This window comes from Herpailurus yagouaroundi, unplaced genomic scaffold (assembly GCF_014898765.1).
Source record: "Herpailurus yagouaroundi ecotype Mexico unplaced genomic scaffold, PumYag 187, whole genome shotgun sequence".
NCBI classification, from domain to species: domain Eukaryota; kingdom Metazoa; phylum Chordata; class Mammalia; order Carnivora; family Felidae; genus Herpailurus; species Herpailurus yagouaroundi.
This window is the reverse complement of record NW_024412418.1, coordinates 31,983,810-31,996,343: the sequence shown is the minus strand read 5'-3', so window position 1 is coordinate 31,996,343 and position 12,534 is coordinate 31,983,810.

Here is a 12,534-nt window from a genome sequence, read left to right as displayed (position 1 = left end):
CTGTCTCTCTCTGTCCCAAAAATAAATAAACGTTGAAAAAGAAAATTAAAAAAAAATAAATAAATTTTTTGCCTTGAATTCTGTTTTTTGATTCCTGCCTTCTATTTTATCACTTACCTAGTTTCTCTTTATCCATCCCTTTATTGTGTGTTGTCACATTTGTCTCCTTTAAACAACATAAAACTTGGGGCACCTGGGCAGCTCAGTCCATTAAGGGTCCGACTTTGACCCAGGTCATGGTCTCATGGTGCGTGAGTTCAAGCCCCACATCAGGCTCTGTGCTGACAGCTCAGAGCCTGGAGCCTGCTTCGGATTCTGTGTCTCCCTCTCTCTCTGCCCCTCCCTAGCTCATGCTCCCTCTCTCTGTGTATCAAAAATAAATAAACTTAAAAAAAAAATTTAAACAACATAAAACTTGATTTTGTCTCAACAGAAAAATCTTTACGTTTTAATAACAAGAATTTAACACATTTATATCATGGGTATCTTTAGTTTTAAAATGCACTATTTCTTTTCCAACCAGATTTTTGCTGGATTGACCAAATTTTCTTTGCTTCCCCTCCCTTTTGTAATCTAGTGGTTTAGAAATTCCACATGTTTTTCCTATTTTAATAGTGATTATCCCTAAATGCTTAATAAACACACTTCAACGTACATAATCCTGTCAGCACCAAGATTAATCAGTATCTACAACTCTCTCCTTAACAAGGAATTTAGAAGGCCCTTGCTTCTCTTTTCCCCTGCCCACTCTATCCCAAACTTCCAAATGCCTCATGCATTCATTTAACAAATCTTTACTGAGCCTCAACTCTGTGTTGAAATCATCTGGAATTTCGTTTGCAAATTGTTAGTACATTAACATCTAATAATTGCATCAAATGCCACATTATCAGTGATTATTTGATCCTAACTACAATTTTCCTGGCTTATTGGTTCATTGCTTATAGAGGATAGTGCTGTTCCTTATATTTTACATCTATTCCCTCTTCCTCTGTTAACAGAAGCTGTTTCTTCTGGAGACTCCTCCTGACTCCCACTCGCAGTCCACTTGGTTTTGGTGAACCTGATTCTATCCTGCCCACCTAGCCCCAGGGTAGTCTCATGGCTCTACACTGGCCTATCAGAGGATTGCCAGCCTTTAGCCAGATTAATGGGGTGGGGGGTCCGTGATGGTCATATGACCCAGTTTGGACCAATGAGAATCAGGCCCAAGAACTTGTTTATAATTTAGAAGAAGACAGATTCTTTTATCTTTACACTTGAATGATAAAAGCCTGTAGCTAATGGAGGTCATCCAGTGAAGACTTACTGAGTGATAACAACAAAGAGAAGAGCACACTGAAAAATAAAGCAGGACTTAAGACATTGTTTGAGTATCTGGAACCAGCCACACCTGAAGGTTGATCCCCCACCCCCCTTTTTTTAATCAAACAAAATCTGACCCATAAATTACTGTTTCTTCTATGCCATGAACTTTTTATTTTCTTGAGGTAAATCCTTGAAAAAACAATTTTCCGGAAGACTGCATGGGTATCATACCTTCAGAATACTCCTGTGACCAAAAGTGTTCCAAATCTGGAAACTTGCTGTCTTTGTCCTTTCATGTGTCTCTTCCGGGAAAATAACAAGTAAAACTAATACAGCATTTTGTGTGATCACAGTTCAGTGTTTGTGCAATATAGGTATAGGAAATGAAGCATTTTTAGGTAAGAAAGGGGGTTTTACAGTGAAATTTCAATTCAAATTCCAACTACTCTATTTACTGTGCGATCAAATTTCTTAACCATTCTGAACCTTTCTTCATCCAGAAAATAGAAATATTATTATCTCCCTCATGAGGCTGTTGTATTAATAAGATTATGCCTGTAGCTGGAGTGGTAAATAAGAGATGTGCTGGACTCAAAATCATTGGTCGACTGGACAAATTTCTCTCTGCAAACAGGCTGTAAACCAAAGAAAGACTGTAGTCAGTCTGAGATTTGGGCAAATTAGCAAATGAAGGATAAACTGTGGTGGAGAGGAAAGTTGCTTGTCAAGTTGGGCCATCCTGATAACCCTGAAGAAATGTAATGACACCTTAAGGAAGGACTGCAGGGAAGCAAAAGATGTCCAGGCGGCATATAGTATAAAATCTGCCCAGTATATTTTATTGGAGATTTGGGTAGGGAGAAAGATTTAAAAACATTTTTAACATTTGTTCATTTTTTGAGAGACAGAGCATGAGTGGGGTAGGGGCAGAGAGAGAGGGAGACACAGAATCTGAAGCAGGCTCCAGGCTCTGAGCTGTCAGCACAGCGTCTGAGCTTGAACTCACAGATGTGAGATCATGACCTGAGCCGAAGTTGGACGCTTAACCGACAGAGCCACCCAGGTGCCCCTAGGGAGAAAGATTTTAAAAGATGGTTCTAAATTTTAAATTAAACACCTCATTGGATAGGAATCTATTAATTAAGAGGTGAAAACAAGAGCAAAAGTTTTTAAGAGGAAGATGAATTCAGTATGAACATGCTGTATTTTGATTTTGAATTGTATGTGGATCATTCTGGGGAGGTTGTTTGGCAAGCAGTTGAGATTAGCCTGTAACATCATTTTATTTTCATCCCAGCAACTATGCTACATGCATGGCAGTTCAGGAGAGAGAACAAAGTTAAAATGTATAGTTTTAATGCTGTGCTAATGCAGTTTTTCTACAATGATGTTTCTAGATACAACTGTTGACCCACATGTTGGCAACTCCTATTTCCCCCCTGTCCTATTTTAAAGCAGTGCACATGAAAACTGATATAAAACGTTTAGCCCTATATACATCTTAATTCTCATTATTCTTATATGTGATTCAGCCAGGTGCTTTCATTAAACACACACACACATACACACGTAAAATTATGTATGTAAATTCCCTAGATCAGGTCCTAGCATATAAGAAGCACTAGGTAATTGCAAGTTTCCTTCCTTTTCCCTTTCCTTGTGGCTCTTCAATACAGAATACTATCACCACAGGCAAGAACACTTATTTTATTACATGTTTTAACTCCAAATCCTTATACAAATACCTCATCAAAGTTTGAAAAGTCACACTAGCATTCATGTAACTAGATAACTAGCATTTATCTTTTAAAAGTTGTAGTACCAAGATGTTATACTTCTAAGATGGCAACAGGCATGTTGAATTTTTAGTGCGGAGTTATTACATAATATATTAAATGTGGGTGTATACTGTACAGAATGTATGGAGAACTTTTTGTGTGTGTGCAGTAAGACTAAAGTGCAGCCCAGCTATACAGTATGCACCCCTTGAGGGAAAATCATTCTCTGCAGTTATTCTAAGGCTCATCTATGGGGATTTTAATACTGTATTATACACAAACTGAGGGTCTAAAATGCATACTTCCTAATTCCCATGTGACTGGAGACTTAGGCAAAAGGAAGATCTGGTTTGCCTATCACAGTGTGGTTTATATGTATGATTAAAAGATCCTTTCAGACAGAAAAAGACTGTCTTTTCAGGTAAAAAAAAAAAAGAAAAAGAAAAAAAAATTAGGCCCAAAGTAAAAGTTGTGCTTATTAGTCTTTAGTTTGTGCCTGCATGTGGCAAACTGCTTTTTTCTCCTTAAAAAATTCTTAAATTTATATAGTGTTTTCCATTTCACAAAGTACGTTTATTTATATTGTTTACTTTTTTTGTGTATTTATTTATTTATTTATTTATTTATTTAGCACAAGTGGGGGAGGCAGTTAGAGGAAGAGAGAGAGAATCCCAAGCAGGCTCCACACTGTCCAAACAGAGCCCAATGCAGGGCTCAAACTCACAAACCATGAGATCATGACCCGAGCCGAAGTCGAACGCTTAACGGACTGAGCCACCAGGCACCCCTATATTGTTTACTTGTCCTTAGAGTAACAGAGACTCAGAACGGTTCTTTGCTACTGTTTCCAAAGTTACACAGCTTGTAAATGGCATAAGAAGAACCTGAAAGTAGCTGTTCTCTTGCTCAGCTGTGCTGTTTTATTTGCCATGCTACCAGCTCTAAGAGGAAACTAGGTTTCAACTCCCATGAATGAATATGTGTTTAGTTCAGATTGTGCCATTTAATTAAAGGGGAATCTCTGAAACAAACTGCAACCATCCTCCAGAAGCTACAATAGCAGCAGGAATGCCTCCTGAGCTTATTCCTCTATGGATTACAATTATTTGTTTCCTTGTTTCTTTTACCATAAACTCCTTAAAAGCAAGGACCGTGCTTTTCATCCCTGTAGCCCAGGATCCAGCACAGCACCTGTTACAGAGGTGCTCAATAAATAATTATTCAATATACATTTGTTGAGAAAGAATGAATACAAAAATGAGCAAGTGGATGTGAGAGAAATGGGAAACATGATGATAAAACAAAATGTTGTCTGTAATCCTTAATCAGAAAGGTCAAAACCTCATGTGTGTATCTGAGTATGAATCAAAGGCTGTTTGTACAACACCTCAGATGTTACAGGCCATATGGGATTCCACCCATGCTCAAATGGAAAGTAATCTGATGAGGCAAAGGGATGAAGGAGAGAGATCAGGCCAGGACATAATCAGTTGAGTCCTCAAGATCCAAATCTATTAAATCTTCCTCCAAAAAGCACAGTAATCTTCACATGATACCTTCAGTCAACACTCATCTATGATAACACCCGAATGGCTTTACAGGAAGAGCTGCTTGGTACAAGTCTGTTTACACACAGATTTATGCAAGCTTCATTCCATATCTACTTCAATTCTCAATTACACTTTTAAAAATTACAATTGGAAACCCTATTTTTTATTTGACCAACCTTGTTTCACCATATTACTCCAAGAAATGTTGGCTTGTGGTCATTTCAAATACATTGAGCACAATAGCCCAATTAGTATTGGCCACAACAAAGCCTTCCATTTGCTATATATTATAGCTTACCCAAATTCAGAGTGACAGAGGGGGACCAAAATCCAAGGCCTCACTTATCCCAGGGAATATTTCACCTCAGCATACCACAAAATTTCAATAAATGGACTATGGAACCCAAAGGACTTTTTACTTTCCTCAGGTTTTTAGCCTTCTTTGACTTTGGGTTTTAAGTCATACAGAAGCCTCCTCATCTGTTATTAAGAGATAATTATGAAGCACCCAATACCACCCAAAAGAGCCAATGACATTCTAAGTCCGGAAGGCATGACTTTCATACAAAACCATGTGAATGCCGCCCCTTGGAGGTGTGCAATACAGCATTCCTGCTCACACTAATAAAACAAACTATGAGAAAATGCCACTAATGATGGAAATATGGAGCATTCTAAATCATTAGGAAGTGCTGGTTATTCATATTTTCAAGGAGGAAGGAGGCTGTCTTACAGGATGAGGAAACAATGGTGCTTGGAGAAATGGGCCCTGCTGCTCAGGCGCACTTGGTTTCCCCAGTGTCTGCTGTCTTAATGTTTGCTTTGCACTGCTCAGAGGCATTATCACCCTTCTCATTCAGTGCAACCAGTCATTTCTCCTACAAGTCAAACAGCATTGGTTGGGGCTGCAAAAAGCAAAGCCAGGAATGTTTGTCTAATTAATGAAGCTTTTATGAAATGGTATCACTGAGTTTACAGCAGGGAAAATAAGCAAATGCGATTAGCCTCTTTCTCCTTTGTATTTCTAACTGAGCTCACGGTAGTGTGGCCAAGGTTTTACAATAATCAGGAAGATTCTGTAAGAATCTAAATGTGACCATCTGGAAAAGTCAAGAATAAAACACCATATGGAGAAAAAAAGGAATGCCACTCCTGGAGTTCCAAATGGACACATCCTTTCATCTTTGGGGAAATCCTACTTACATGGTATTAATACCCCAGGACTCTACGCTGGAAGAGGTTAGTGGAAGGCACCTTTTCTTAAGGGTCAGATATTAGAAGACTTTACAGGCTCCATTGTGACAGAAATTAATTTTAGAAAGCCCTACTCTTTCCTTACAAAGAGAAGCAACCAGGCAATTAATCTGCCTTTAGTCATCACTGGGGACTCTGGCGTATGTATTATGTAATATTTTCCTTGGAGGGTAACAAAGCCACTCACAATTAGATGTGTAAATAACCTGGAAATGACCTGCTAAGTAGGTGTTCGATACACTTAAGGGGCCAACAGGACTCACAACAAAACATGGCCAGGTAAAAGAAGCCTCAAAGAACCCAGGAGTAGCCTTTGTACTTTGTAGATATGGATAAATCACCTCACACGCCCACTTAGCAAGTTCAGAGCCACTTCAAAACACTCCTGCGTAGTGAGCTGCTCCATTCTTTCCTCTTCAGGCTGTGTTCATACTCATCCCATTGAAAAGTCCAGGAAACAACACTCCTGGGTATTCACCTGGCCAAAGGCAAAGAAGCGGAAATTCCACATGTGGCCATTCTGTTTGCCAACTGGCCTACATATACAGCAGAAATGGTTATTGTCTCTGTAATAAAATCACTGACTAAATTTTGTAGAGCTTTAAATCAGCCTCATAAGAATCACCAGGCAACTCCCCCAGGAAAGATAGGGGGGATGGTGAGGTACAGAGCTCCAGGGACACAGAAAAGGACCAGTGAGTCTCTTGCAAAGGACTGGTGCCAGAAATGCTGTAAACCTTGCGCTAACCATGAAATCCAATCATAATGCAAAATCCAAAAACCTATGGAGCCCTGCCACTTGTAGCAATCAGTTCTTCTGCTCCGAAATGGAGTTCCTTCTGAAAGCGCTGCAAATCACCACCAAGGTCATGGACCAAAAAACCCAAGAGGAACAAGCCCACAAACAGTGGAATGTATTGCTTACAATAGTTTAGCTTTCACGTGGTGATAGCCATAAGAGGACTGTTAATCTGCATCTTTTTTTTTTAATTTTTTTTCAACGTTTTATTTATTTTTGAGACAGAGAGAGACAGAGCATGAACGGGGGAGGGGCAGAGAGAGGGGGAGACACAGAATCGGAAACAGGCTCCAGGCTCCGAGCCATCAGCCCAGAGCCTGACGCGGGGCTCGAACCCCACGGACCGCGAGATCGTGACCTGGCTGAAGTCGGACGCTTAACCGACTGCGCCACCCAGGCGCCCCTAATCTGCATCTTTCAGGCAACTTCTATCTCTGAAAAGTTCATGCTGGCTAAGTAACCCACTGACTGGACTAAGACCACCTCAAGGATAGAGAGGGTCAGATCCAGGTTTTGTGCCACCTGAAACTTACTCAGTTCAGAAAACCTGCTCAAGAAAAAGAATACAAAATTTCAGGGTACCTGGTGGCTCAGTTGGGTAAGCGGCCAACTCTTACTGTTTCAGCTCAAGTCATGATCTCACGGTTTGTGAGTTTGAGCCCCATGTCAGGCTCCGTGTTGACAGTGCAGAGCCTGCTTGGGAATCTCGTTCTCCCTCTCTGACTCTCCCCATTCATGTGCGTGCGCTCTCTCTCTCCTCAAAATAAATAAACTTAAAAAAATTGTTTTTAAAGTAGGGGGGCCTGGGTGACTCAGCCGGTTAAGTATCCAACTTCAGCTCAGGTCATGATCTCATGGTCTGTGAGTTCAAGCCCCGTGTCAGGCTCTGTACTGACAGCTCAGAGCCTAGAGCCTGCTTCAGATTCTGTGTCTCCCTCTCTCTCTGCCACTACTCATGCTCTGTCTCTGTTTCTGAAAAATGAATAAACCTTAACAAAATCATTTTTAAAATATAAAAATATTAAAGATAAGAAAAAATAATACAAAATTTCACATTTGAAATTCTAAGCACCTCCCAGGGGCTTTAGCAAGTCTGAGGCCTTTAACATAGTAGTTCCCAAACTTTGTTGTACATTAGAACCTCTTGGGAAGCTTTAAAATCCTGATGCCCAGTTTGTATCCCACATCAATTAAATCAGAATATCTGGGGATGAGAGCCAGTTATCAGTATGTTTTAAAGATCTTAGGTGATTCCTATGTGCATCAAACTTTGGGAACCACTGCTTAAAGGCTAAGCTTTTTTGGCTTCAGGTATTTCTGTCTCTGGATAGGGAGTATAGCTTTCATTCATTTAGATAACTAACATTTGTGAAACAATTGCCATATTCCAAGCACTGTATCCCCAGCACTTGGCGCTGTGTCTGACGTGTATCTGGGAATATCTACTTGCTGAATATATAAATGAACACTAGTTAGGTAGTTTCTCCTGTTTTACATTGGAGACTGGTTATAAACTAGATTTGGAATTCTCCAATTTCTTTTCATTCAGCTTTCAAAGACACTCTGGGTTTACTCCAAGATAAAGATGCTTCATGGCATATATATTAGGTGGTCCCTATGGATTCCTCCCAAAATGCAATGCAAGCAGCTGAACTTGAGTTTGGAACTGGTTCTCTGTCTAGTAACAAAAGTACATCACTTCAGGGGAAGTGACATGGACCTTGACTTTCAGAAGCTGATGGAATGAATACCTATTAACTAGCTCCCATTTTCTTCCTATTTTGAATTGTCATCTTCTTAGTCCCACAAACCAAGCAGAGCTTAACACATGTCAAGTTCAACAAATCGTAACATACTGCAGCATGAATGAATAAATGAGAAGTGTTCATCTACAATTCAGTTTCTCTCTTACTGGCTAAATAAACTTAAACAAAGCACTTACTGAGCACCTATTGGAAGTTCACTTCAGATTGAAGACATGACCAGAGACCTGTGTTCTATTAATGTCCCAATGCTCCCCTGGAGAACCAAATTCTCTGCCACTGAAATAACTCCAAGGCTTAACAGCAACATTACAGAAATGAGCACTGGTATACAGGGTGAGAGAACTGGTTAGAGTGACAAAGGGAGCTAAAAAAGAATTGAGCTCAAACTTCAGAGCCAGAAAAAAATAGATGTTAACCAAAGAGTATTTTTCAAACTCCAGGATACGGCAAATAAGCCCCTCTGGAACAGAAGTAGACCAATTCAATTTGTCTGATGACAATCACGTGAGCTACAAAACCCCTTTTCTGCTCCTTCTGCACTTACTTCCAGCAGCAGATGCTCACAGCTTTATAGGACAACTCTCCATGTATATGTTGGGTCCACTACCAAATGTTTCTCCTGTTTGGAATTATTTATGCAAAGCTGTGCCCCAATTCCCATGCCTATCTCCTCCCCCCTCCAAATGCTTTCTTCTGGACCTTTACATCCAGAGTTGCAAAAGAGAACAAACATGTTGGTTCCCACTGGCAACACACTCTTGAATCTCTTTCTCATCCCTTCTCCAGATGAGAGGCTTTGGAGGAACATTTTTTTTTCTTTTTCAATTAATTTCCATTTCTTTCAGGTCTGAGTAAACTCTGGGCACAGAGCAACCAGGATGATATGATTATGGAAACTACTAATTTCTCCATCAAAGGAGAGTCAACTCTTGGTTACGGAGCAATCGGCACGTTCCTCCAAAGGGCTTCTGCAGCATGATCCTCCTGGTTTCCCTTAGGGGCCATGAGAGTTCAGGGTACAACCTGTGACCACTTCCTCAAACATAAAATAATCCTTGAAAATGCTTCGTGAATTGTTATGAAAAATTGTGTGTTTTCTTACAGTTGTTCTAAAGAAATAGCAACCCACATTAAGACATACTGGAAGGGATTATGCTGAGTGAAGTCAGTCAGTCAGAGAAGGACAGATATATGTTTTCACTCATATGTGGATCTTGAGAAACTTAACAGAAGACCATGGGGGAGGGGAAAGGGACAGAGTTACAAACAGAAAGGGAGGGAAGCAAACCACAAGGGACTCTTAAAATGCAGAGAACAAACAGGGTGGATGGGGAGGGTTGGGGAGAGGGAAAGTGGGCGATGGGCATTGAGGAGGGCACTTGTTGGGATGAGCACCAGGTGGTGTATGTAAGCCAATGTGACAATAAATTATATTAAAAACATATATCCAAACAGAATGAATGAAGAAAATTCTAAGATTTTCAGATTACTCAAGGCTCATCTGAAAATGTGCAATCTGGGTCTTTGAAGACCACTCATATATCACTTGCAGTGGGCAACAAGCAAAAGGTTGATCTGGACCAAGAAGTCTCCAAATCACTTTAAATACTGAATACTAAAATCATAAAAAACGAAGTAACTTCTAGAACTGATTTGGAACAAACGGGACATTACCTGGTTCGTGCAAACCTAAAAATAACATTTAAAAAAATTAGGGAATTCAATTTAGGGACCTTGTCCAGAGTCCACAATATCAGATTTTTTTTCTCCCAATGATAACAGAGTACAGACTTCTCTGTGATGGAGGAATTAAAGGACTTCGGTTTCTCCAAGAAGTACTTAGTGTTGGCCAAATGAATGCTTCCTCTAGGGTACAGGAAGGAAAAGTCCAACGCCAGTTGCACTTTCAAGAAAGCATACTCATGGATTTACAAATGCCACCAGCCTTCCAAATATAGTCCCAAAGGAAGAGTGAATTTCCAGAGATGCCGAATTCCTCAAATGGCATGGGGTCAATAGACACCACTCAAAACTATGTGATCGTACATTGACTGAGTGACTTATAATAATGCCATCCATGTACATGCATTTTCTTGAATTGTGGACTATAATAAATACATAATCCCCATGCACCCACCCACCATGATTTCAATGTATACTCCTTCCTAGAAGCAAGCCCACACTTCAGGAAATCAAACTCTCCAGGAGAATATAAAAATTCTCTTCATCCTCTCTTCCTACGATCCCATTGTTGTAATCTGCATGCACAATAGGACTGATTGAGCAGGAAACTCAGTTGTATAAAGGGAGTGTTCCCAAAACATTTCAATTTCTCATGTAATCACGTAAACCCTGAACAGTAAGGGGGAAAACCCATAAAAGTCATTATAAACAGATCCCATGATGTCAAAGGAAAACCAGCTGGAGAAAGAGTTTAATAAGCAGCCCTTTTTTTATTACAATAGGCTTGACTTCATTATTTATTATTTCCAGCACTAAAACACAAAGCCATGTGCTACACCGTTGACCAGGATGAAAAGGATATGTGGACTTTCCTAAGTACTTTAATATCCTCTTATTGACAATAGATAGAAGATCTAAACAAGGACCAAGAACAGGAAATGATTTTAGTGATTTCATTACAGTAATAGGGAAAAACATTTCCAATGGGCAGGGTTTGGCAGATGGTCTGGTTAGGACTTCAACTTCTCAACAGCCTGCAGGCAAACAAGCTCAATATTGATACAAGCTCAATATGTAATGAACGAGGTGTGCTAGTGAACAGAAAAGTTTTTATAAATATATACCGTACCCTTAGCAGAACACAGGAAACTGGTATTTCCAAGGTAAATTTAAAATCATTTCACAAAGAAAGGTATTCAGAGGCAGCAAAAGGTATACATAGCAGGCGGCAGCCAAAGAGCTCTTCATGTTCTAGTACAAATCGTATCTGCAGTGAAGTATCAAGTATGGTATGCCTTCACTTATCTCTAGTGAAAAATAAATGTAGTTGTAGAATTTTCAGATGCTTGAGACTTTCTGAATCTTACTCATGAAACCCTAAAAAGCTTGGTAATATCGTAATATATTTTGAAAACATGAAGTGTGATACCTCCAGTTTTGTTCCTTTACCTCAAAATTGCTTTGGCTATTTGGAGTCTTTTATAGTTCCATTTGAATTTGAGGGATTTTTTTTTTTCTATCTCTGTAAAATATGCCATTAGGATTTTGATAGGGATTGCACTGAATCTATAGATTACTTGGGAAGTAGGAGTATTTTTAGTAATATTAATTCTTCCAATTCATGGTCATGGGATGTCTTTCCACTTATTTGTGTCTGCCTAATTTTTTTGGTCAGAGTTTTATAGTTTTCAATGTTTAAGTCTTTCATCTCCTTGAGTAAGCTTATTCCTAAGTGTTTTGTTTTTTTGATGCTATTACAAATAGGATTGTTTTAAAACACATATACCAATGGAACCAAATAGAGAACCCAGAAATAAACCCACACATACACAGTCAACTGATCTTCAACAATGATGCCAAGAATACACCATGGGAAAAGGAAAGTCTCTTCAACAAGCGGTGTTGGGAAAACTGGGTACCCACAAAAAGGAGGGAAATTGAACCTTTATCTTATACCATACATAAAAATTAACTCAAAATGGATAAAAACATAAATGTAAGACCCCAAATGGTAAAACTCAAGAAGAAAAGAGGGGAGAAGCTTCTTGACATCAGCCATCATTTTTTAAAAAGACACCAAGAGCACAGGCAACAGAAGCAAAACTAGGTAAGCAGGACTACAGCAAACTACAAGCTTCTGCACAACAAAGGAAACAAAAAAAATGAGAAGGCAACCTCTGGAATAGGAGAAAATACTACCAAACCTTGTATCTAATAAAGAGTTAATATCCAAATATATAGGGAACTCCTTCAACTCAACAGCAAAAAACCCAAATAACCTGAGTAAAAAATTCGACAAGGAACACACATTTCTCCAAAGATATACAAATGGCCAACAGGTATATGAAAAGGTCATTGTCACTAATCATTAGAGAAATCCAAGCCAAAACCAAAAT